Source organism: Urocitellus parryii, chromosome 8 (genome assembly GCF_045843805.1).
Source record: "Urocitellus parryii isolate mUroPar1 chromosome 8, mUroPar1.hap1, whole genome shotgun sequence".
NCBI classification, from domain to species: domain Eukaryota; kingdom Metazoa; phylum Chordata; class Mammalia; order Rodentia; family Sciuridae; genus Urocitellus; species Urocitellus parryii.
Window position 1 is genome coordinate 92,836,617 of NC_135538.1, and position 26,965 is coordinate 92,863,581.

At 34.6% G+C, this 26,965-nt stretch overlaps 1 pseudogene; it reads right to left on the bottom strand.

Annotated features, from left to right (window-relative positions):
- The window catches only part of LOC144256433 (transcription factor BTF3 homolog 4 pseudogene), a 135,832-nt pseudogene extending 119,266 nt beyond the window's left edge, over window positions 1-16,566 (bottom strand).
- Between the last annotated feature and the right edge of the window lie 10,399 nt (window positions 16,567-26,965).

Consider the following 26,965-nt stretch of genomic DNA (forward strand, 5'->3'; position numbering starts at 1 on the left):
GTGGTTATCAAATGAAACATTAGATTTGCACATGATTATTGCCCAAGTATTTAACTCATTAGCTAACTCATCAATTTGATTCATAGTATATGGAGTAATAATTTTCTTGGGAGAAATTCCAAATACTCCCTTTGCTGCTTTTATTCCTTTGAGTATTAATTGTCCTACAGCCTCAGGATACCTAGAAAGAATAGTGTTAGGAGAATAATATCCATAATAATGGACCTTCTTGCCAAAATACTCCTGTAGGTATATTTTTTGTTGGTAGTACAATAAATAATAAATGCAAACTTATATCAATTCTATTCAAATGCATATTTTCCATATATGTTTCAATGATTTTTAATGCCTTTCTTGCTTCAGGCGTTAACATTTGGGGTGAATTTGGATCTGATGGACCTTTTAGGATATCAAATAAAGGTCCCAACTCTCCTGTTGGTATACCTAGATAAGGCCTTATCCAATTTATGTCTCCTATTAACTTTCGAAAGTCGTTAAGCGATTTGAGTTGATCTACTCGTATTTGAATTTTTGGTGGACAGACCATGGTTGAGGATAATAGAACTCCTAAATAATTAATCAGAAAATTTAATAGTACTTTATCTATTGATATCTCTAGATTATAATTTTTTAATAAGTTTGTAAGTGTGACATAACATTCTAGGAATGTGTTTTTAGGTTTTTGTGCTAATAATACATCATCCATATAGTGAAATATTTGTAGTTCAGGATTCTTATTTCTAAGTGGCTAGATTACTTTGTTTACATAAATTTGACACATAGTTGGGCTGTTATCCATCCCTTAAGGGAGTACTTTCCATTCATATCTCTGATCAGGACCTTCATGATTCAGTGCAGGGATAGTAAATGCAAAACGTGAACTATCCTCAGGATGAATTGGAATTGAAAAAAAAAAAACAATCTTTAGTATCTATAACTAAAACATACCACGTTTTTGGCAAAGCAGACAACTAAGGAATCCCTGATTGAGCAGGTCCCATAATAACCATCTCATTATTAATGGCTCTTAAATCTTGCAATAATCTCCATTTACCAAATTTCTTTTTGATGACAGAAATGGGAGTATTATGGGGAGATACAGAAGGTTGTATATGTCCTTCCGCTAATTGTTGTTTGACCAGATCATGGGCTGCTTGTATCTTTTCTTTAGTCAAGGGCCACTGAGGAACCCATACTGGTCTTTCTGATTTCCAAGTAATTTTTATTGTCTCAGTGGCCCTTTCTGAAAATCCAACCCATGTCTGTCTGTTCCTTTATCTAATTGTATTGGTGCTGCTATACCTTGTTCTTGTTTTTCTAATCTTTTTCCTTTCCTGAAACCTTGTCTAGTCATAATAGTGGGTGCATTTTGATTGATGTTATTTGTTAATGTCAAACCTAATTGATCTAGGACATCTCATCCCCATAAATTTACGGGAAGATGATCCAATACATATAGCTGTATAGTTCCATCACATCCTTCAGGATCCTTCCAATCTAATACCATTGCACTTCTATGGGGATTAGTTGTCACTCCTAAGCCTCGAAGCATTTGAGTGGCTTGTTGTAATGGCCAATGTTTTGGCCATTCTTGACGAGAGATGATGCTAAGGTCTACACCTGTATCCAGTAGCCCATTAAATTCATGTCCTTGAATATTTAGTTTTAGCATGGGGCAAGAATCTAAATTTAAAGAAAGCATAGCCCAATCTACACCTGTGGAGCCTAATCCCTTGGAACCTCTTTCTACAGTACAACTGGAAAATTTATCATGTAGGCTGGGTATTATTAATAACTGTGCTATTCTATCTCCTGGTGAAATTTCTGATATACCCTTTGGAGAACTGGCTATAATTTTTATTTCATCTTCATAATCGGGATCAATTACTCCAGGACTTATCATAAGTCCTTTTAGAGTAGAAGAGCTGCGTCCCAATAATAAGCCTACCATTTCTTTGGCAAGAGGTCCTTTTACCCCTGTGGGAATGATTTGAACTCCCATCTCTGGAGTTAGTTCTGCTGTGGCGGAGGCGCAGATGTCCAACCCTGCACTCCCTCTGGTTTGTCTGATGAGAGATCTGATGGATAATGTGTCCTGGGCACTACCCTGATGGAGTTGCTGGGTTCCTCCAGTGCTCCATATATTTGTGGTTTGGGGCCCCAGAGCATTGGGCCCCCCTGACCATTTTTTGGCAATGGAGCTGGATGCCTTTCTCCACGATATCATGGATAAACACCTGGTCCTTGTTCGTTTTTTGATAATGGAGTACCCTCTATGGTGGTTTGAGAATGGCATTCATTAGCCCAATGTCTCCCTCTATGGCATCGTGGGCAAATACCCGGTATTCTACTCCTTTGATACCTAGTTTTGTTAAACCCTCCTCCTATGGGGCAATTCCTTTTAAAATGTCCTGTTTGTTCACAATTGTAGCATGTTCTTGGCCTGTCATCTAAAATCTGTTTTACTGTAGCTGCCACAATTTGCCCTTGTTCATTAATGTCTCTGGCATCTAAAGCCTGTTTTACTGCAGCTGCCACGGCTTGCTCTTGTTCATTAATGTCTCTACATAATTTAATATATGTGTTTAAATCTTCATGTTTCCATGGTCTAATGATATCTCTGCACCAACGATTCGCTTGGTCATAAGCCAGTTGTTTTATTAATGGCATTGCTTGTTCTGTATTCCCCAAAACTCTGGTAGCTGTTTGAATAAGCCTATCTACAAATTCAGCATAAGATTCATTAGCTCCTTGTATTACCTTAGATAATTGACCTTGTAAACCTCCATGTCCTTGTAAAGTCTTCCATGCCCTAACCGCCTCTGCAGCAATTTGTGCAAATACGCCAGGATCATATGCAATTTGTTGCTGCTGATCCTCATAAGGTCCCTTTCCTAACAACATATCTAGATTTCTCTGAGGATAACCAGCTGCTGCATTTCGCCTAGCTGTCTCCTTGCAAAATTCCTCATTGGCAACCTTCCATAACAGGTATTGACCTCCATTTAGCACAGCTTTACACATATTAGCCCAATCTGCTGGCGTCATGGTCAAGTTGTTAATAGATTCGACCATGCTTACAGTGAAGGGTGCTTGAGGACCATAGGTTGTTACAGCCTCTTTTAGCTGTTTCACTGTTTTGAAATTTAAAGCATTGTGAATTCGTGCCCTCCTGCCTCAAATACAGGGCATGTTAATATTTAAGATCCTGTCTCAGGATCCCAACTATCAACTGCGGGGTTGGGGGCCTCCCAGCATATGGAGGTGGCCTTGTTGGTTGGACACTTACATCCTCTGGTGATAGAAAGGTGTTAGTAGCAGTCTCCTGTAGAGGTGGCGCTGTTGGTTGGACACTTACGCCCTCTGGTGATAGAAAGGTGTTAGTAGCAGTCTCCTGTTGTAACTTTCCCCCTGATGGCTTTTTCTGCTCTACACTTTCTTTCTCTGTCTGACTAGCATAAGAGGCATTCTCTTTTACTTGAATTTTTTCCTCTGTCTGACTAGTTCGAGAGACCTTCTCTTTTAATTGAATTTTTTCCTCTGACTAGTTTAAGAGACCTTCTCTTTTACCTGAATTTTTTCCTCTGTCTAACTAGCTTGAGAGGCCTTCTCTTTTACTTGAATTTTTTCCTCTGACTAGCTCGAGAGACCTTCTTTTTTACTTGAATTTTTTTCTCTGTCTGACTAGCTTGAGAGACCTTCTCTTTTACTTGAATATTTCTACTATAACTATAATACAACCCAAGAAGATAATGCCAAACAAAACTGAAACAGAGTGAAACAAAATTGGAACAACAAAAAATCATTATAGCCTTTCTATCTTCCTGAAATGTCCATCCGTCCTTTCTCCCTATCTGTTCCTCAGATGTGAGTGGTTTTTCTTCCATCCCACTCATATCCAGGGACAGGCAACTGAAAACAAAAGTGAGGCAAAACAAAAGAAGAATCTTAAAATGGCTACCCATCCTCTCGCCCTGCCCTCAAGTTGCTCCCCGTGCGAGCCACCAAATGCCGCAGTCTGGCTGGGCACAATTCAGGAGCCACTTGTCAAAAGAAATGAACTTTATTTTTAGAACCACACAGGCCAAACAAAACAGCTCCTCAGGAAAAATCCTCAGAGCCCAACTGCCACCACCGGCTTCCCACAAACCTCTCCCACAACCCCAAACCTCACCATCTCCCACAATCCTCCTGCTCTTGAGGCCGATTGGCTGGGTCGCATGGGCGGAGCCAAAGAAGTCCCCCAATGAGCATCAACGCAGAGGAGCCAATCAGCTAGATGTTGCTGGGTCCTCTGTGAGCCAATCATCAGCTGGCAGTCTGAAAGTTTGCTGGCAGCTGGAAGTTTGCTGGGGCCCCTTCGGCTGTGGCTCTCAACAAGTATTGCCTCAAAGTTGGCCATTTTCTAGACAAAAATCTTCTCCCCAGACATCTAATTCTTTATTTTACTAGGAAATGCTATAGTGAGTTATTACTATCAATAATTGCTAGCAACTTCAATGCAAAACACCACTTAGTAGATATGATTCAGGTGAGTTTTTTTATTTGTTTGTTTGTTTGTTTTTTGTACCAGACAGGTCATATAGCCTGACTTACTGAAGATACTATTAGGAGAAACTAAAACCAGTATTAGAATTGCTAAGTCTTAAAATACAAAAATACTAAGAAACTATTGCTTTGGAAACTGTGGACTGCAAAGAAGATAGAATTATCACCTAACTTGAGATTTACTGGAAATTAAAAAATTAGAATGGAATTGGAGATATTTAGAGATTGGAAAGCTTGAAATCACATTCTGTTTTAACAAAATATGGCTAAAAAGTTGCCACAGTCCTTGACTTATGTAATGATGTAATTAGCTGCAAGTATATTTATGAGTCTACTAATAGAATCTTATCTACTAATAGAAACACTTAGATAACTAGCATGGTTTTATTTATGAAAGGATTAAAGGATTGTATAAAAAGTTGCCTATGTTATAGGTAGAAAAGTATTATATAAAGAAAAGCTAATAATTGACATGTAAACATTGAAAATACTAAAAAAAAAATAAACTACTATTGACTAAAAGGATTCAATTTTTATCCTATACTGATATGAAGCAATTATGTTAGACAGGTGCCTATCACTCAAGCCAATTTAACTAATTCTAATCAAATGTTATTATTGACATTGAGAAACATGAAAACTGGCCAGTTGGATTGATTTGTATCCTAGGATTTAGAATAAACTGATACCTGTTCCTTACAACTTAATAGTTTAATATATACATTACAAATAATATCCCATAATTAATACTTAATATTGGATAATAAGCTAGGAGGTGAGAATAGCAAAAACAATACTAAGCAGGAAGTGTGAATCAGGCGGTATAGCGATACCAGACTTCAAACTATAACTACAGAGCAATAGTAACAAAAACAGCATGGTACTGGTACCAAAACAGGCGGTGGACCAATGGTACAGAATAGAGGACACAGTAACCAATCCACAAAACTACAACTATCTTATATTTGATAAAGGGGCTAAAAGCATGCAATGGAGGAAGGATAGCATCTTCAACAAATGGTGCTGGGAAAACTGGAAATCCATTTGCATCAAAATGAATCTGAATCCCTATCTCTCGCCATGCACAAAAGTTAACTCAAAATGGATCAAGGAGCTTGATATTAAATCAGAGACACGGCATCTGATAGAAGAAAAAGTTGGTTATGATCTACATACTGTGGGATCAGGCTCCAAATTCCTCAATAGGACTTCCATAGCGCAAGAGTTAACAACTAGAATCAACAAATGGGACTTACTCAAACTAAAAAGTTTTTTCTCAGCAAAAGAAACAATAAGAGAGATAAACAGGGAGCCTACATCCTGGGAACAAATCTTTACTCCACACACTTCAGATAGAGCCCTAATAACCAGAATATATAAAGAACTCAAAAAATTAGACAATAAGATAACAAATAACCCAATCAACAAATGGGCAAAGGACCTGAACAGACACTTCTCAGAGGAGGACATACAATCAATCAATAAGTACATGAAAAAATGCTCACCATCGCTAGCAGTCAGAGAAATGCAAATCAAAACTACCCTAAGATACCATCTCACTCCAGTAAGATTGGCAGCCATTAGGAAGTCAAACAACAATAAGTGCTAGAGAGGATGCGGGGAAAAGGGAACTCTTGTTCTTTGCTGGTGGGACTGCAAACTGGTGCAGCCAATTTGGAAAGCAGTATGGAGATTTCTTGGAAAGCTGGGAATGGAACCACCATTTGACCCAGCTATCCCCCTTCTCGGTCTATTCCCTAAAGACCTAATAAGAGCATGCTACAGGGACACTGCTACATCGATGTTCATAGCAGCACAATTCACGATAGCAAGATTGTGGAATCAGCCTAGATGCCCTTCAATAGATGAATGGATAAAAAATGTGGCATTTATACACAATGGAGTATTACTCTGCACTTAAAAATGACAAAATCATAGAATTTGGAGGGAAATGGATGGCATTAGAGCAGATTATGCTAAGTGAAGCTAGTCAATCTTTAAAAAACAAATACCAAATGACTCCTTTGATAAAAGGGGAGGAAACAAGGACAGGGTAGGGACGAAGAGCTTGAGAAGAAGATTTACATTAACAGGATTGAGAGGTGGGAGGGAAAGGAAGTGAGAAGGGAAATCGCATGGAAATGGAAGGGGATCCTCAAGGTTATACAAAATGACATATAAGAGGAAAGGAGGGGTAAGACAAGACAATACAAATGGAAGAAATGATTTACAGTAGAAGGGGTAGAGAGAGAAAAGGGGAGGGGAGGGGAGGGGAGGGGGGATAGTAGAGAATAGGACAGACAGCAGAATACATCAGACACTAGAAAGGCATTATGTCAATCAATGGAAGGGTAACTGATGTGATACAGCAATCTGTATACGGGGTAAAATTGGGAGTTCATAACCCACTTGAATCAAACTGTGAAATATGATGTATTAAGAACTATGTAACGTTTTGAACGACCAACAATAAAAAAAAATATTTATTCCTAAAAAAAAATACAAAAAAAAAGAAAGTACTATATCTATTGGATCTAGCTTAACATGCACAATGGCTATTAATGGGAGATATATTGGGTTATGAAGAAAGAGTTAACATCAAGGTTCAGACTAGCAGGACCCTAATGTTGATTATGCATTAAGTATCAATCAAGTAAAAGTAAAAGAGCTGAAAACATAATATTTAAAGCACTTAGAAAAACTGCTAAAACTACTAAACACTTTGTAAAGCTTTTTATGATGAGCTAAAATCTTTACATACAGCTTACCAAGAATCTGATTTAATTATATGTCAGCAGTGTATATTTTTTCTTTTTTGTTTTGGTGTTGAAAATTGAATCCAGAGCCTTGCACATGCAAAACACATACTCTATTACAGAGCTATATTCCAAGACGAAACTGGTGTATTTTTGAAAGTTATTCATTTAAAGCAAGTACGTTTCTTAATTTTGGAATTTATTACAAAATTACTTTACAATATTACTTTAACATTCCTTTCTGATATATACCATACTGGACTTGTATATATATATATGAAAAAAAACAGCTCAAAAGGAAATCAGCACTTCTGTACAAGTTACACAGAAGGTCTAGTACTATAAAATAATATCAAAAGTCAGAAAAACTGTAGAAAATTTAATTTAATCTAATTACTGAGGAAACCTGAAGACTGTCTAACCATAAATACTTTAAATAGATGCACTTTCAGTGGTAAATGTAACAGGTACTGACAAAGAAAATCAGCATGTCAGAGTAAACTCAATGTAACTATTAATACAAGATGAATAGTTACTAATTGTTTATTAAAATAGGGTGATACCTTGTAAATATAGTTTCAGTTTCATAAAATATAGTGGAAATTTCACTATAGCTCTATAGCCACTTATATATCCTCTACATGCATTCTTATATTTTTTCTCAATAACATAGTTAATCCATACTTATGAATTTGCACACTTTTTGGCTAAAGATGTTTTTGTTTCCCCCAATATCTACCAAGGACAATCACCAGTCAAATTTTTGCTTTGAAATAGTCAGTAGTATAAAAAAAATTAGTTCACTTATGTGAATACCTCAATTTTTGATTTGTCCCCTCTGACTGCCCCAAATCTGAATGTCCCTAAGAACAAATTCCGGGGAGAACTGGATTGGAGAAGAATGGGAGACATTTGCTCAAAGATCTAATGTATTATATTGATGGCATTCTCAGCAATGAACTGTTACATCCATTTTGAGAAGTCTCAATAATGTCAACTTGTAAATAAATTTTAAGATCTTCTGCATTGTTATATGTATGTCACTCTAGTGATGTTAACTTTTTTGTAAATATTTACTATGTCTTTCTATTTAGTTTAATTCTAACAGTTTTATACTATATCAGAATGTTCTAAACGTTGCAAAAAAAAATCTAAAATCCCCTTTCAGTGGCAAAATCCAAAAGGTATTATGATTCTAAGGTACAAGAGTGGGTCACTGGAATGTTTATAATGGGAAAAAAGTAGATTTTTTTATTAAGCTTGTCCGAAAGCTTGAGCAATCAATCATTTTAGGGACTTTCTGATAAGCTGTGTAAATTTCCATTAGAATTGCCTTTCTGAGATACAGGAGAAAGAAGTGTTTATTCATGATGAGCCCCTGTAAAATGCCAATTTGTCAAGGTCTGACCTATGGGGAATTGTCTCCATCTCACTTCTGTCTTTGTGGATAAGCCAGAGTAGACCCTCCATCCATAAGAGAGGTCATAGGCAGGAAGCCAAAGAGATGATGCAGCAGGGGCAGGTTCTGTGCAGTTTTATCCATGTAGTCAGTTATCAGAATTGGAGTTAAAATGTGGGTAGAGAGAATATGAGGAATTTCACTACAGGTCTCTCATACAATGCCTTTTCATAATCCATAAATTTGTCATCTACTTTTCCACCTCTATTAAGTAATGAAACACATTAACTAGTAAATTATTTCCTCTGGGATCATAATTACATTTGTCCCATAAATTTTACTTGGTCATGATGGACTAAGAATATATAGTAGGATCCAAGTAATTCATTTAAGATATTTTCATCCATGATAATAAAAGACATGTGTCTCTAGATTATTTTTACTTTTTAAAAAATTCATTATCATGAAATATAACGATATTTTAAAATCAGCATTTTAAAAAGAGCATGCATTGTCAGCTTTAGCAACTTGGCAAAGCCCTAGGAAACTTAACAAGTTCCTGTCTCAAAATAAAAAATAACATAAAAAGGGCTGGGTGTGTGGCTTAATAGTAGAGTGCCGCTGAGTTCAATCCCCAGTACCAAAAATAACTAACTAAATAATAGAAATAAAAAATATCATCCATTGTTATGCTACTTAAAAAATTAAACATAGACTTTATTTAATATCAAAACTCTTATCTTTTATTTATTCATTTTCTGTTTTTAGCGTATTTCAATAAGTGAAAAGTTGATGTTATTAATGACTTCTGCTTAATTTTCTCTGAAGAACTACATACTCTGCCCCAGATTCACAAAGATAAATAAAATAGACCTTTTTACTGTTGAATGTAAACACTTAATGCTCTTAATTTTTAGCAACTCAGCCTTGGTCACATTTTATAAAATAGCTGATATGTAACATAGAGTTTTTAAGTTTACAAGTAGCTTGGCAATCACTCAGTATCTTACAATAATATATAGATACCAATTAATCTCTAGAAATCTGAACTATTAAAAACCTTAATCATAACTGGTTTGAAAATTTTACATAATTAAAATTTGTTTTGTTCTTTTAAAATTTAGATTTACTTGATTTTTTGTTAGAAGGCGTGGATTATAATATTCTTCTTTAAGGGTCTTATTTATCTGTGATTATTTGAGGAGAAATATAATTTTTTAAATTCTAGACCCTTCCCTTAAAAATTTAGGTTTGTGTCATTACCAAAATGATTCTTGGAAATAAATGAAGGAAGTGGATATGGTGGTACATGCCTGTACTCTCAGCAGTTTGGGAGACTGAGGCAGGAGGATTTGCCACTTAGCAAGACCCTGTCTCAAAATAAGAAAATAAAAATTAAAAGGGCATAGGATGAAATTCAGTGGTTGTGCTCCCCTGGGTTCAATCATCAGTACAGGATAAATAAAGTAATGAAGGAAATGTATTTTATCCCTGCAGATTTGGGGAGAGAAATACTATTTTGTAACATAAATTCTATTTATGTTATCTCATATGATAAAGCATTAAAATGGGAATGTTCTTAAGAATACCAATTTTAAACTAGGCATGTTGGCACATGCTTGTAACCCCAGAGGATCAGGAGGCTGAGAAAGGAGGATCCCGAGTTCAAAGCCAATCTCAGCAATGGTGAGGTGCTTAGCAATTCAGTGAGACCCTGTCTCTAAATAAACTACAAAATAGGGCTAGGGATGTGGCTCAGTGGTTGAGTACCCCTGAGTTCAATCCCTAGTACAAAAAAAAAAAAAGAATACCAATTTAATTCTCCTGAGTGGACATACATAAATATTCATAACTATTATTAATTTGTTCTCTTCTGTGTTCACTCTATGTGCCCAAGATAATATACTTTGAATGAAGAGATATTACAGCTTAAAAATCTCCCAACATTAGAAATTCTAACTATAATCTGTGGAAAATGTCAAAAGGCTTGTTATTCTTCTATAATTTTGACCTACTAATACCATGAAAATCAATATTTCAAAGGCTAACCTGTTTAAATACTCAAGAAGTTTTCCCTGTCAAAGCAGAAGGGGACCAACTGCTGTTACTTTCCTCTTCTCCCACAGTCATTGAGGGAAAATAAAAGCCTCTGAGTCTTTCAGACTCAGTAAGAATCAAAAAAACAAATTGTGTTTCTGGTTTCTCCTTTTGAGCTAATGAAACTTTTCATATATTTTATGATTTTCCTTTAATTTCATACCTTTAAGAAAGAAAATAATTGATAATTGAGGGGATGGTGTAAGATATTCTAGATCCTAGTAAAATTCTTTATCCAGAAGCACTTGCCCTTTATGTCTTTTTGGACACATTAGAGTCATTCCTCAGTGGCTTGCCTCAGGAAGGACCATATTTGAGTTCTCTCTCTCTGTAGGTCATCTATCCAAGGTCCTGGCAAAGTATACAGACTTTGAGAAGCTCAATCAAAAGTTAAGTGATGGGGCTGGGGATGTGGCTCAAGTGGTAGTGAGCTCGCCTGGCATGCGCCGGGCGCTGGGTTCTATCCTCAGCACCACATAAAATTAAAAATGAAGATGTTATGTCCATCGAAAACTAAAAAATAAATATCAAAAAAATCCCCCCCCCCTCAAAAAAAAGTTCAGTGAGGCTGTCTCCAGCATTTATCCTGAATGAGGAGAGGCTAAATTAAATTCTGTAAAGTGGTGGAAACCAAAGAATTTGAATTTTTCTTGTTCACTGTCTCTTCAGGAATATCAGGTCTTCATGGGTGATGAAAGATATTGTGTAATGCCATGAACGAATCTCCTCTCACTAGACACATTTACCACCAGAGTTGCAGGGGGATTCCCTCCCTAGCATAGTGGTATTGAACTTTCCCAGTTGTACTGGTGTGTTATTTGGGCAGAATAATTGATAGAAAGAAGTAGTATGTGGGTTTTGGATTATGACTTTAATTTCAATATTGTTCTTTTAGCAGTTCAATTTGTTATTAAAATTAACACTCATGTTTGGAAAGAGCTAGAACTTGAATGTTTTTAAAACTTCAACAAATATAATTTCAATTAAAATTGGTACCACTTTCTACTTGTCTTTTATGTGCCCTAGAATATATCTGGTAAAATGTGTTCTCATTCAGAAATTCAGGTTCCTTGTATTTAATTTGCTATTTGTTTAATGCCATTTTGTTACAAGATCAAAATGATTGAGAATATAGAATTTAATATTGAAACATAATTTATTTTTAGATAAACTAAAGCCAGAATTTATGTTCTTTGCATCAATTATAAATGTGTAAGTGATGAAATCTTTTTTTTGAGAGAGAGAGAGAGAGAGAGAGAGAGAGAATTTTTAATATTTATCTTTTAGTTTTCGGTGGATACAACATCTTTATTTTATTTTTATGTGGTGCTAAGGATCGAACCCAGTGCGCCGTGCATGCCAGACGAGCTCGCTACCACATGAGTCACATCCCCAGCCCCAAGTGATAAAATCTTAAAGGAAATATTAAAATATTAACAATTATTAATCTAAATATTCAAAGAGCAGGAAAAAATTTCATAGGCAAATTAATAAAATTATTTGTATTTATTGGAAATATGCCAGAAAAATATATGTGGCAAAACAAAAACATATTATATAATAATTGTTATATATAATATTATATTTTTAATTATAGAAAAATACTAATGTATAAATATAGTTCATATAAAATAAGAGTATTTATAAAAATGTGAATTTTTTTCACCTTTCATGCCAATCAAAATTGTTTTAAAAGTAGTAAAGTATTATTTTATAACTATTGAATAAACAATTGAATATAAATTGAACTTTATTATTAGATATATAATGGATGATAATTTAAATTGTTACAATCTTTTGAAAGTTAATAGACTGCTGTATATTAAAACACTGAGCACATTTGCATACTTTGTTCACATAATTTTTGAAAAACAATTAAAAAAAATCCAGGAGAAGTTAGATATCTATGTCCGTATAAATAATGATCTTCATGGTCTTGTTTCTTGTAATAATGAATCTGAAAGCAATTGAAATGTTCTTTTACAAAAAGAAACTGATTCAATGAATTGTGGTCCAAAATTTGTAATGGAATATTTACAAAACCCTTTAGAAGCTTCAAGCCACTAAAGAAGACCAAAAACTATAAGATAATATGATAATATAAAAGTATATTTTTACATGACAATAACAAACTTTTATATTATGTTGAGAATAAATAGTAAATTTAAGAAGCATATCTATGCTATGCTTATACTCAAGTGAAATCATTTTTATATACTAAAAAATTCTTGAAAGACATATAGAAGAAATGAAATTTTGTTTGCAAGGAAGTTCAGATTTAAAATTTTTGTTGTGATTTAGGTATGAAGAGTCCTCCCCAAAAGCTCATGTGTGAGACAATGCAAGAAGTTTCAGAGGTGAAATGATTTGATAATGGAAATTATAAACTGTCTGTGGATTCATCCCCTGATTTGGATTAACTGGGTGGTAACTGAAGGCAGGTAGGGTTTGGTTGAAGAGATAGGTCACTAGAGGCATACCTTTGGGGTTTCCATTTTGTCCCTGGTAAGCAGAAATATCTCTCTCTCTCTCTCTCTCTCTCTCTCTCTCTCTCTCTCTCTCTCTCTCTCTCTCTCTCTCTCTCTCCTTCCTGAAGCCATGTCCTGAGCTTCTTTCCTCCTACACACCCTTCTATCATGGTGTTCTGCCTTACCTTGGGCCCAGAGCAGTGGAGTAAGCTGTCTGTGGACTGAGACCTCTGAAACCATGAATGCCAAATAAACTTTTCCTCCTCTAAAATTGTTCTTGTCACGTCTTTTGGTCCCAGTGGTGAAAGAGCTGATTAAAATAATTTTGATCATTAAATGAAAGAAAAATCTATGAAAGTAAAAAAAAATGAGAGTAAAATTTATAACAAATATAATTAATTTATTTGATTATTACATTTATAAATTTAAAAAAGGACTTCATGGAAAAAGCACTAAAATGTTTGTGTTTATTTGCTCAAAACAAAATACCTGTAAATTATGCAGATATATAGAATGCTATGAAACCAACAATTCACATAGTGTAATATGAAATTGATTGCCAATCTATGCAAGGTGAAACAAATAATGCATGAAGTAAATATGTTTGGGCTTGCTTTACACAGAGATGATAAAAATGACAAATTGATTTTAAAAATAATATTTAGAAAAAAAATATACTGCCTATCCTAGAATCTATAAGGCATACTTTAAATTTTTTTAGATATTGTAATATTTGGGGAAAAACATTTTATAACAATTGACTCATTTTATCCAAGTAATTGCCAGCTCAAAATACTAACTGGATGGCAAAACTTTAAAAGGGCAAAATATTAATGTTATCTACCTTTACCTATGCAATATTGCTGCAATTGAAGAGGGTAAGAGAACAATATGGACCTCATAATTAATGAAAAGCTCATGCAGTTTTTATGTAATACAGATGCATATCTGCTACATTACTGTTAGCCCAAGGTGTGCAGGGCTTACTCAGTGGGTCTACTGCTACATTTTTCTCTGCAACAGAGTGAAGTTCTATTCTGTCTTTTCTTAGTTTCTCAATTAATTAATGAGGAACTGTTTTTTCACATTATGCCCCAAAGACTTATTAGGTTTTAAATTCAAATAATTAATTATATTATTAAAATAGCTATATTGTTCACATTGAGAGTTTAATATTTTATATTGAAAATGTTTCTGATCTTCAATTTCTGGTTGAAGAATAAGATGCTTTCGACAACTGCAATAGGTTAAATAAGACAGTGATTTAAGAATATAACTAAAATGAAATGAATATTTATTTTAAGATTGTGTTTCCCTAGTGTCAACAATATGTGTTGTTGACACTGTCAAATGTAATCTAATTCATATTCTGAAAAATTCCTTCAAGGAAATATGGCCTCAAAAACCAACTTTACTATTTTCTTGACTAATCTTATATATATAGTTGTTTATCTTCATTGCTCCAGGATTTTTGTTATAAATTTTGACTATATGGGTAATATATTTTGTTTGCCCTTTATATAGCTTCAAATAATAATTCTTGTACTGCTGAATTCCTTTCAAGAACAACATATTACAGAGTAATGACAAATATTAGATTTCTAATAGCCTTTTTAAAAACCACACTTCAAATATTTCCTAATTGGGAAATTGTGTGTGTGTGTGTACATATATATATATGTGTGTGTGTTTGTGTGTGTGTGTACACATATATATATATGTATATATATGTATATATATGTGTGTACACATATATATACATATATATACATATATATATATATGTATATGTGTGTATGTGTGTGTGTGTGTGTGTATACTGGTAAGTAACTATATCACTAAGAAGTATACATTATTTTCCAAATGCTAATAAACCAATTAATTATCCACATTTCACAGTTTTCCGATAAGAGTTACTATTAATCTGAAGTTCATATTTTGAGAAGGAAGATATTCATATACTGTTTTCCTCATTTGATTTAGCAGTAATTTTCCAAACCCAAATAGACCAGATGTTGTTCTTCTTTTCCATAAGGTGGTCTAGAAAGAGAGGAATTGAATTAAAGTGTGCTTTGCAGTTAAGCAAAGCTTTCTTTGTGGTGTAATTAATCAGGATTATCCAGAGAAATGAGAGACAGAGAGAGAGAATTGTATAAGGAACTGGCTCATATGATTATGTAGGCTGAGAATCTCCAGATCTGCAGTCAGCAAGCCGAGACCCATGGGGAAATGATGGCTGAGTTACAGTTTGAGTCCACATACCTAAAAGCCAAGAATAGCCAGTAGTGTAAGTTCCAGTCCAAAAGCTGCAGGCTCCAGAATTAAGAAAAACTGATGTTTCCATTACAAAAGACAGGGGATGGGTCATTAATGATATCTTAGCTCATGTAGTTAGGCAGTAGGAGTTTCCCTTTATTTGTTTGAGGGTTAGGCTTCTTGTTTTTTTTTTTTTGTTGTTTTTTTTTTTCAGAAACTTAAACTAGGTGAAGAAGGGCTACCCACAAAAGGGAGGAAACATGCTTTACTCAATCTACCAGTTCAAATGTTAATCTCATCCACAAACAGGTGCAGAATAATGTTTCCCTAAATATTTGGGTACTCTGCTCCTGTCAAGCTGGCAGAGTCATTACATGACTTTTGGCTAATGAAGCCTCACTGTGAGAAATGCCTGCTCTCCAGCTCTATGCACTTATTTGGGATTTATAATCTATAGTTTGGCTGATTTCAAGGAAACTATATTGACCTTATGTAAGACAATAATGCCAGAAATTATAGGGTATTTTAGTCTTGCTTTAAGAACAATGTGGATATTTATGATTTTGTTGATTTCAGGAATATTAAAGATCTTCTGGAATTGCCTATGTCTTTGCATACTCCAGTCTTTTTTTTTTTTTTTTAGTTGTGATGGCACAGAATTTTTAGTTATTGGCTTTAACACAAAAGAAGAAGTATAATAGAACAAGCTAAATAACATTTACAGGAATTTTCAAGATAGTTCTGTCATGGTGGTTATTTCTTACTAAGAGTATTTAAAAATCCTTTAGTAGCACCAAGAGTGCGTCTTCTTATGATCCAGTGACCAGCTTTTTCCCCCAATTTAATTGCCTCAGGGGACTTTTGCTTTCAGGCCTACCAATCTTAGAATTTTATTTAGAGGGACGTTTCTGTTTTGTTCATAAGCATCTGTTGCTGCTGTTTGCTTCACAATATCTTTCAAACAGGAGCCAGATCCAGCTTGGAAGATCCTGGTATTCTCTTGTATTGAAGTGAATTTCTTAAAGTAGCTTGCATAGTCCATGCTGACTCTCTTTTGCTTACTCTGACTTCTCTGTTGTTCTATTTTCTCATCCTTTTAATGCCTGTCTTTATTTAAGACTATTCCTCTATTTTCCAAAAGATAAAAGGATGAAGGTAAAAGTGAGGAGATATGATTGCTGAAGGTAAAGGGAAATGATATTTGATTGGTCTCTTGAAGCTAAGAAAGAATTTCTGCACAAACAAGAGACTGATATGTTTTTGTTGATTGGACATATGTGTAGCCAGTGAGCCTACTGACCTCCCCCACATTACTGCAATCAGGGGGAGGGAGCACATGGGAGAAGAGATACTTAATGATATGATCAGGTATAGAAGAGGGCAGGATGATCCCTTTGATGTTCCAGTTCTGAAGCAAAACAGAAAGTAGATAATTTTTATTCTAAGGGGTTTAGAGTAGGGTCCACAGAGATCAGTGAGATTGGAGGCTTCCTGATGCCTGGGAGATGAGATGTTTTCATCAGAGGAAAGTAGGTTGATGATGCCACAAAGGAAAACATGAAGATGGGATTGTTTGTGAAAGAATCTTCAATGCCTAGGGATCTTGGGATGGCATCCCTCTTCAGCCGAGCCTATGTGGCTTTAAACGTGCACAATAAGTTATAGACAATGAGTGAGAACAGTGGCAAAGACACAGGAGAGTGAGGCAATCTTGCCAAAGAAAGTCATATGAGAAGCTTTCTGTTCTGCCTTCTTGTGGCCTCAACCCTAGGGGGGTAAGTACAGGAAGACAGAAAGTCAAGTGAAAGAAAAACATAAGTGAATAGACTATATTTCTCTCTCTATTTCAACACCATGAAAAGTTAGGGTGAAGAGAAGAGTTTTGAATTAAACATCATGACTTTTAACATTCTCTTGAAAATGTACATTCTTTTGTCATATTAGCATCACACATATATTTAGTATTAAAACATTATAATTTTTAAAAGAATAAAATGAGGAAGGGGAAAAGTGGATTATTTAACCCATGGCTACTACCAAATAGAAGAGACCTCTGGTTATTCTTCTATGTGGAAAGAAGACAACTGTAGATAAATGTTCTAAAGCAGAAACAAGCCCACAACTTTGTCTTTCCTCACTGGGAGCAATCCACTAGAGCCACAACAGTAAGGAAATGTTTTTAATATGCAACAAAGGAAGATAATTCTCAAGGTAAATGTTAAATGCTTGAATATAAATCTGAGGAATGAAGGGAAAGGAGGGGGCTAGAAAACGAAAGACAGTAGGATGAATCTGACTAATTTTCCTATGTACATATATGAACATACCATGATGAATCCCCCCATTGAGTACATCCACAAGAATGAGGTCCTAATCAGAATAAGATAATTCATGTGTGTATAATTATATCAAAATGGATTCTACTGTCATGCGTAACTAAAAATAACCAATAAAGCTTTAAAAAATTGATTTCTCTAATTTCTACATATTTTTGCAATGACAGTAGGGACAGAAACAGTTGGAACAATAAAAATGATAGTAACTTTAAATATAGCTCTAGGACAACTTTAAATTTTTAACTTATGTAATTACAAACAACAAATCTAAATGTGTTTCTTGGCATTGGTCTGTCTTCTCAGCTCCCAGGAGCAAATGAATGGGTGTGTATTGTCAGAGTGCCCAGAAAAGAATAGGAGGCTGATATTTAATGACAACACAAAAGAACTAAAATCAGGACTGAGAAATTTCTATTTTAAGGCCTCTAAACTAAGGTATTCTTCTATGAGTAGGGATTGCTATTTCACAGTGGAAATATGTGGAAATACACTCATGTTTATATGTTATGTGTGTGTCTGTGTATGTGTGTGTGTGTGTATTTAAACAGAAATTTTGGCTAACTACATAGCTTATTTTCCTCCTATGTATTCAAGAGATATTTTGGTTTTGCATATTTCTGAATAAAATTGTTGTTTTGATCATTGTAAATAAGGAATATTTGTATAACATTTTTGTGTAGTTACAATCCAGTTTCTGGGTAGGAAGTAAGACGCTGACATTCTGAATACATAGTAACCAGAAGCAGAAAAGAGGTGGCTTCTTACAGTTTGGAGAAGGATATTAAAGCAAACTTCTTTCTCTTCCAAAAATAGTCCATAAAATTTTGGAAAGCAAGTTTTAGTGAAACTTCAGAAATTGAAGCAGCATGAATTTGTGGCTTTCCTTTCTGAAATACTGCTTTTGACATTACTTAAGAGACTTTTAGTGTTGATGTGTTCTACCTAAATTTAAAATTTCTAGAAGAAGAATTGTTGAATCTATGTCAGATTAACCTGGAATGGCCAGATTGGGAAAGGGTTACACAGAACAGATATGCTCCCTGATAATTACTATTGGAAATGAGAGAGGCATTCAAATTGGGTCTCCTGTACCAGGTAAATACTAGACTAGGAACCAGATAAACCTGAAGAAAGTCATTTATTCAAAAAATTCCTCCTCAAGGATATAATACTTTTGGGTAATGTTTGTTGAAAAAAAATGGTATAATTCTTCTTAAAGTATATTTGTTTAATAAAGAAAGGCATAAGAATTAAAATATTTAGGAAAATTGATCTGAAACAGTAACATTCTTACTAAAGGTAACACATGTGTTTCTTATATAAATTTTGTAAAATAATTATTTGAATGGCGAAAGTTTTATGAGAATTGAACGAGATAATATCTGTAACATGCACAGAAACCACTTCTCATAGGGCAAATACTCCATAAAATTATATTTAGTAGTAATAAGAGTAGTAATTTTAATAGTAGTAGTAGTGGTAGTAGTAGTAGTCTTAGAAGCACTAAATTATTACTGCATTCTTTTTCAAGGTTAAAACATTCAGTGTTCATTTGAAAATCAAAGAGAACATGATGAATACCAATTATATGTCAGGCAGTGTATTATATATTGGTGTTAGAAGACAAATGAACTACCATGATAAATGATGTTGGTTCACTACCCAACAACCATTCACATTTTCTTCCATCATTGCAAATCTTCCTCTTTAGAAATTAAAAAGGTTCACATGCCAGTCCCTTAGCTATCACAAGTAAGTAGCCATGCAGCCTAGTTTTAGCAATAACAAAGCTTTGGTGAATCTGCAGGGAACTGAGCAGCACAAATTTGTGGCTTTTCTTAGTATATTGTAAGAAAATATCTATGCAATCACAGGACATATCTATGAAATGTCTTTCTTTTGTTTAAATAGTAAGGATAGATATGTGTCTATAACAACTAACTTATAAGAGGGAACATTGTTTATTTTTAAGGCAATGTTAGTCTAATGGTTACATGCAGCCACATGCACTCTCACTGAAGCAAAACACAATTGCATTTTCTTGGGTTTACAGACTATCAGAGGACTTAAAATCTAGTAAGTTATTTTATTTTATATAAAGGTTAATAATTTAGAAGAAAACATATTTCTACACGTATGAAATTAAGAAATTGTTGTTAACTGTATCAATGTTTCCAACCAATAATCTTGACAATAGGAACAACTGCACCAATGATGGTTTCCTTTTATTTCTTGTCAAGGACCTGATTCAGGACTATGTGATTTTTAAGATTCCTTTAGTCTGAAACAGTGTATCAGAATACTGCTTTTTAAGTTCTTGAGATCATACAAACCTTACTTTCTTATGAAGTTGGATGACTCTCAGTTTGCACCCATTTTTTGTTTCCTCATGACCACATTCATTTCATGAAGTCCCAGCAATAATATCATGAAAATGGTGCTGGAAACTTCTAAGTGCACCATACGCAGGACCTGATCATCCAATTATTAGGGATGTTAATCTTCTTTACCTTGTTTTGTTATTTGCTATGTTTTTAGATTACTCTTTCATGATTTTTTTCTTTTTAAATGACTGATATTTTATGGGAGGAGTTCTATGATTATTAATCAAACTTTTATCCACCAGTCTTAGCAACCATCATAGAATCTCACCTGAAACCTATTTATGATGGTTGACTGGAAAAGGAAGTGAAGTGAAGATGAGAAGGGAAGGATGATTATTTTAAACTATTTCTACCTCATGTTAAAGGAAAGATAAATCACCACAGAGACAAACCCCCCTAGTTACAGTCATCTGATACTCCACAAAGGTGCCAAAAATATATATTGGAGATTAGAGAGCCTTTTAAAACAAATGCTTCAGGGAAAACTTGATATCCATATGTAGAAAAATGAAACTAAATTTCCATCTCTCACCTTGCACAAAAGTCAGAGTAGATCAAAGACTTAGAAATTAGATAAGAAATTTTGCAACTGTGACAAGAGACCTTAGGGTGAACACTCCAACATATTGGCACAAGCAACAACTTTCCTAACAATATCCCCAAAAGCACAAGAAATAAAACCAAGAATCAATAAGTGGAACAGCATCAAATTAAAAAGCTGCTGCATACCAAAGGAAATGATTAAGGGAGTATGAAGAACAAGCATACAGAATGGGAGAAAATTTTTGCTAGCTCTTCCATGGGATTAATATCCAGAATAGGTAAAGAGCTCGAAAAGCTTAACACCAAAACAAAAAATAAATAATCCAATCGATAAACTAGAGAGACACTTTTCAAAAGAAGAAAGACAAAAGGCCAACAAGTATTTAAAAAACATCTAACATCCCTGGAAATCAGGACACTGCAAATAAAAACTACACTGAGATTCCATCTCACTCCAATCAGAATGGCAGTTTATCAAGAATCCAAATAAAAATATGTTTTGGTCAGGATGTGGGGGGAAAAGTACACTCCTATATTGTTGGTGGGACTCTAAATTAATACAACCAGTCTGGAAAGCAGTGTGGAGATTCCTCAAAAACTACAAATAGAGCCACCATAGGATTCCCTCTCCTTGGTATTCATCCAAAGTAATACAGCCTGATTAATGTTTATGGCAGCACAATCCACAATAGCCAAATTATGGAACCAGCACAGATATCCATCAATAGATGACTGGATTAAGGTGATGTGGTATATATACACAATAGAGTTTTATTCAGTAATTAAGAAGAACGAAATTATGGCATTTGATGGTAAATGCATGGAAATGGAGAAAATCATGCTAAGTGAAATAAGCCAGACTAAGAAAAACAAGGATTGAATGTTCTCTCTCATATGCAGAAGCTAGGGCAAAGGAGGAAAAAAGAAGGGGTGGGAAATGTATGTGAATATCATAAAGACAGAGGGAAAACAAGCAGAGAAGGAGATTGTGAGGGGAGGAAAGAAGGACAGAAAAGGAGAGGAAATGCAGAATGAATTTGATGAAATTATGCTATGCTTGAATAAATACACCACAGCAAATTCCACCCTTATGTATATCTGTAAAACACCAATTAAAAGTATATAAATGAGTACAACGTAGACCAGTAGAGTAGAAGGGGAACAGCTGGAGAGAGGAATAGAGAGAAAAGGGGCACTGTGTATTGAAATGGAGTAAATTCAATTACATGAATATGCGATTATGTTAAAATGAACCCAAATATTATGTGCAACTATGATGCAACAACAAAGGAAAAACAAAAAAGACATAAAGAAGAAAGTCAAATTACATTGACTGTAAAATAACATAGTTGTGTTTATATCTGTCTAATGATGTCAAAACCTGGTGTTTTGCTTTTAAAGAGAGAACTATGTGCTGGAGCAGAATTAAAAATTTTAAACAACGAAATTGAGATACATCTACAGTCAAGTGAAGCAGTGGTCAGAATATTTTTCTTCTGTTATAGATTTCAGATTAGGCATTTAAAACCTAAAGTATCATCTAAACAATTGCTGTGTAGCTTTGGAGAGGAAAAAAATCCAAAATAAATGGCTTATTAATGTTGACCCAGACATACTCATCAGTTTGAGAGATTCTGGCATGTGAAAAAGTTGACGTGCTGCTGTGGAGCAATTCAGTGTTCAGCATGTTACATGTGCTGATCATTTCATATGTGTCCCCAGCTAACGTGGAAAACTGTAGCTTGAGAGTGTAGGGTTTGGGTCATGAATATTAGCAACTTGGGGAAAAGTAGTATGGCCCAGTGGCCCAGTTGGTGGATGCTAGAAGAAAAGTTACTGTAAAAAGATACTCATCATTTTGTCTTTTCACAGAAACCTGCTTCAATCCTAGCTTCTGAAACTCCTTCCTGGACTTTGGAACTGTATTGCAATTTCTGTTCATTTGTTTCTTTGTGAGTAGAAACCTTGTCTTATTTACCTATGTATGCCTTTTACTTAGCACAATGCCTGGCCTATAGCAAGAATTTAAAATTTAATTTTTTAAGAGATTAAAGAATGACTAAGACATTGTGGTTCAATGATCGATGAATTTATAGAAACAGATCTGGGATTGATGTCAAGCAGTAATTGTACAGAGTCCCCTGGATCTGTGGTTATGGCAGGCAGGAGAGGTTCCAGGCAGTAACCATTCTAACAACTGCCTGAGACTATCATCTTTGATAAATTCTGTGTATTTGCTCAACAGCTTTCTGCCTGGCTAGATCTTTAGGATTTGAATTTTTGTGGTTGTTTGGGTATTGGGGATTGAACCCAGAGGCACTGAACCACTGAGCTACATCCCATTTTTGTTATTGTTTTTTTGTTTTGTTTTGTTTTGCAACAGGCTCCCATTAAGTTGCCTAGGGCTTCGCTAATCTTGTGATCCTCCTGCCTCAGCCTCCTAAACTGCTATTGAGGTGCTTTTGATATTTTATAGTCAGGTTTTCTCCAGATCAATGTCCTAAAGGCCAGAAGCAACTTTTTCAGAGGTCATTCCCTAAGAGGAAATGGAAATAACTTTTGATGCTTAAAAACAATTAATTCTAATAATAATGTAAGGCCCCATCATAGAGATCACTGGTGAAACGCCTTGGCATCAAAGAGACCTGTACTGAACACCAACTCTACCAAATCCTAAATGAGCCCTAACCAGTCTCTGTTAACTCTAAATTGCCCTACAGCAATTAATACTTTATGTCAGTCAAGATCTTGATAGATAACAACTGGCATCCTCTAAATAGCCCAATTAAAGAGACTAAAACAAGGGCAGACAAAGTTAAAAACAAACAAACAAACAAACAAACAAAAACAATGGGTAATGAAGAACCAGAACTGCAACAGCTGGAAGTAGTTTTCACCCTAAAGCTGGAGAAGGAACTGTATTGCCACATCACAGACACAGCTAGGGACCTAGAGGCAGCCACACTGATTTCAGCTGTGGTCCTAGAGGAAGGCAGTGTACAGCACCACATTGGGGTGAGTAGATGCCTGACCCATGCACTCCATCTCCTCTGTTCTTCTAAAACTAGTGGAAAAAAAAGCCCTTAGCAGCCATGTCCTCAAGGGTGCTGAATAAGACAAGAAAGTACAGAGAATTGATTGGAAGGAAATAGAGACACAAATATTCCTTAATCTTCAATTTCCCTTTCTATAAATTGGAGAGTATATATGTGTCCTCTTATATTTGTTGTGAAGGGTGAATGAAATAATGGATTCAAAGCATTTAGCATGCAGCTTAGCACATTGTTAATACTTGTTAAGAATTAAGGTATCCTCTGAAAGTTTCCTGAGGCTCTTATCAAAGGGATCCTAATTTATAAGAACAATGCTTTACTGATTAATCTCATATTTCAAAATAGATAACATAGATTTCAGGAAAGACTCTTCCATTTTTAGGATAGTTTATACAATTTCAAACAGTCCTGGTATAAAATCTGGATTAAAAAAAAAACACATGAAGGAAAAAAAAAATCCAGCCTCCCATTTATTCATTAATTTTTTTAGTGTTTCCTGGATCCAGGGAAATTGAGTATATGAACCATGGTTTTCCCAACTAGAAAAATAAATTCATAATAATTCTACCTCAGAGATGTGTATCAAAACCAAAACAAGGTTTATCTATCCGACAATAGCACTTGAGAGTTAGCAATAATACTATGCTTTAATGTCACTCTAAAAGCTAACTATAGCATTATATTACATAGAACATAGATGGCTGTAAGGCTATCTTTATTTTATCATTCATAGTTTTTAATACAAAAATAATTATATCATATGGATACTTTAGAAACTGTACTTGACAAACCTACATTAATACATTAATGTGAAGTTGAAACAATGGAGCCAATATCCTAACAGAGACTGAGACTTTGCAGAGCCTAAGAAATGCTGTGAATCTCAATCTTCAAATAGATCTTTGTGTTCTCCATTATACAATAGCAAAGATGATAATAGCTTGACTCCAGATGTTGTCAGTAAAACGCTTTCTTGTTCAATCTGACTTTATTTTCTTTGGCCACTCAGCTATATGGAGTCATTTTGGACAATTACACAATTTTCCTTGCTCTGCTTGGTCAAGAGACACTAGAGGGAAAATGTTTGAGAGAAAATAGAATTACTCTACCTTTTCTTAGAGGACACCAGCAAATGTCACTGAATGAGAAATGTTCTTGATGCATAACAGTGGCCCAGCATCGAGCATATTTACCATTCTTGATGCCTGCATCTAGCCACACGACCATCAGCATTCAGTGCAACACTAAGACCTGCAGGAAACCATTCCATTTGTAAAAGGTCAAACACTGGTAGCCCTAAGCTTTTGAAATGAAGCAGAGAAAACAATTTCAAAGCTATTTACTACCCTGTTCTCTGACAGCTTTTGTCCCGGCTTCCAGTAAGAGAGATTTGCTTTTATAGTCACAATCCTTTAAGTAAATATGATGCTTGTGGCTACAAAATGCATTTGATTGCTTTCTTTGAGTCATAAGGCTTTTATCTTGTTTCTAAAATCATAAAGCCCACCAGGCATTGCATTTTTCCAGGAGTATTGACTGATGTCCATTCTATACATTTAGGTAATCAGATAAGGGTATATATGATGATAGAGTAACTTTGGTAATGCAGGAAGGAATTTATAATACATGAAGGCATTTTTGTTTTACAAGGGAAGTAATGTGCCCTTTGAAGGGTGGAAATTTTGTTATTATTGTTGCTTTTAATATTTTGCATTTCTAATATGCTTCCTTGTCATTTTGAATATTAATGGGAATATATTTTGAAGTCCTTTGGCATTATTTAACAGAATGAAACACACATACAAATTATTAAATCTGCAATTGTACCCCTAGAACACTGGCAAAATGAAAGTAGTGAGTATCAAGGAGAGAGAAGTTTGCACAAAATCATGTATAATTCGTGCTCGAAATTGGTGGTTGAAATGCATTAAATGTGTATTTTATAAAAGATGCAGAAAAATAAATATTTTAGTAAAATGGCATTTGTTCAATTTTAAAATTAGTTATACTTAAAATGACAACCATAATACATTTATTTAATGTTTTTAGAGGTTTAAACAATTTATAGGGCTGTTATTTTTAAAGAAATTTGTTACTTCCCTCATTTGTTTGTGAGAAACTTAAATGGTTATGTGACTTTCCTGGGTTTATATACTGGGTAAAAAAAAAAAAATTCACTCTCAGATATTATGAAACAAGAGAAGGAAATGGAATGTTATGTTCTCAAACTTTTGCTCCTGGCCTGTTTGTTTTTGTACTGTTGTCAATATAATAGAGCTCTTTGAAAATCCAGCTATTTTATAGTCACAATTATGAGCCATTTTAGGCCAATAGTTATGATAGGTCCCCAAATTGTCAGATTTGCTCAATGCATATTTCTAAATCTATTTCACAGTAAGTTATGTTAAGCTATGAGGTAGAATGAGGACTCAGAAGAGATTTCTTCCTTCCTGGATATTCAAGGCTTACAAGCAATTATAAGTGTAGTTAGTGCTATCAAAGAAGTAGTAAAAGATCTTACTGGAACATAGGCTTATGGGTCAGAAAATCCTCACTGAAGAAATACGTTAACTTAAAATTAAAGGATAACTAGTAAGTAAATACTGGATCAGTGTCTGTGGTTGCTGAAGAGAATAAAGGGGCTAAGGTAGTGAGGAGAAAGGTATTCTAAACTCAGAATGTCCAGCAAAAACAGTGTACTCAAGGAATGAAAATAAGTCTAAGAAGTCCAGTGAAGTTGGTCTAGGGTTTATGGTGAAGAAAAAAATTAGGCTCAAGAATTAAAATAGTTCCTCTTCTATAAATACTTACTAAGTTAGCACAAAGGGTCATATTGCCAAATCAGAACCAAGATCCAACAATCTTACCAAGTACCAAGTCTTATTAAAAAATATTAAAATGTAAATAATCTCCATACCTTAGCAAAGTAGACAGGAGCTTGAGGATATCAGTACAATTCCTCAGATTCTTCTTGCCATCTTAGAATATGTTCATTAGTCCTCACTTAACAATGAACTATCTAAATGAGACATAGGATCATTGTTTACACTGAAGTGGTGTTGCTTTTGTCATGACACTCATCCATTATAAATTCCAGTCATCACATTGCTTGTGTAACATTTTCC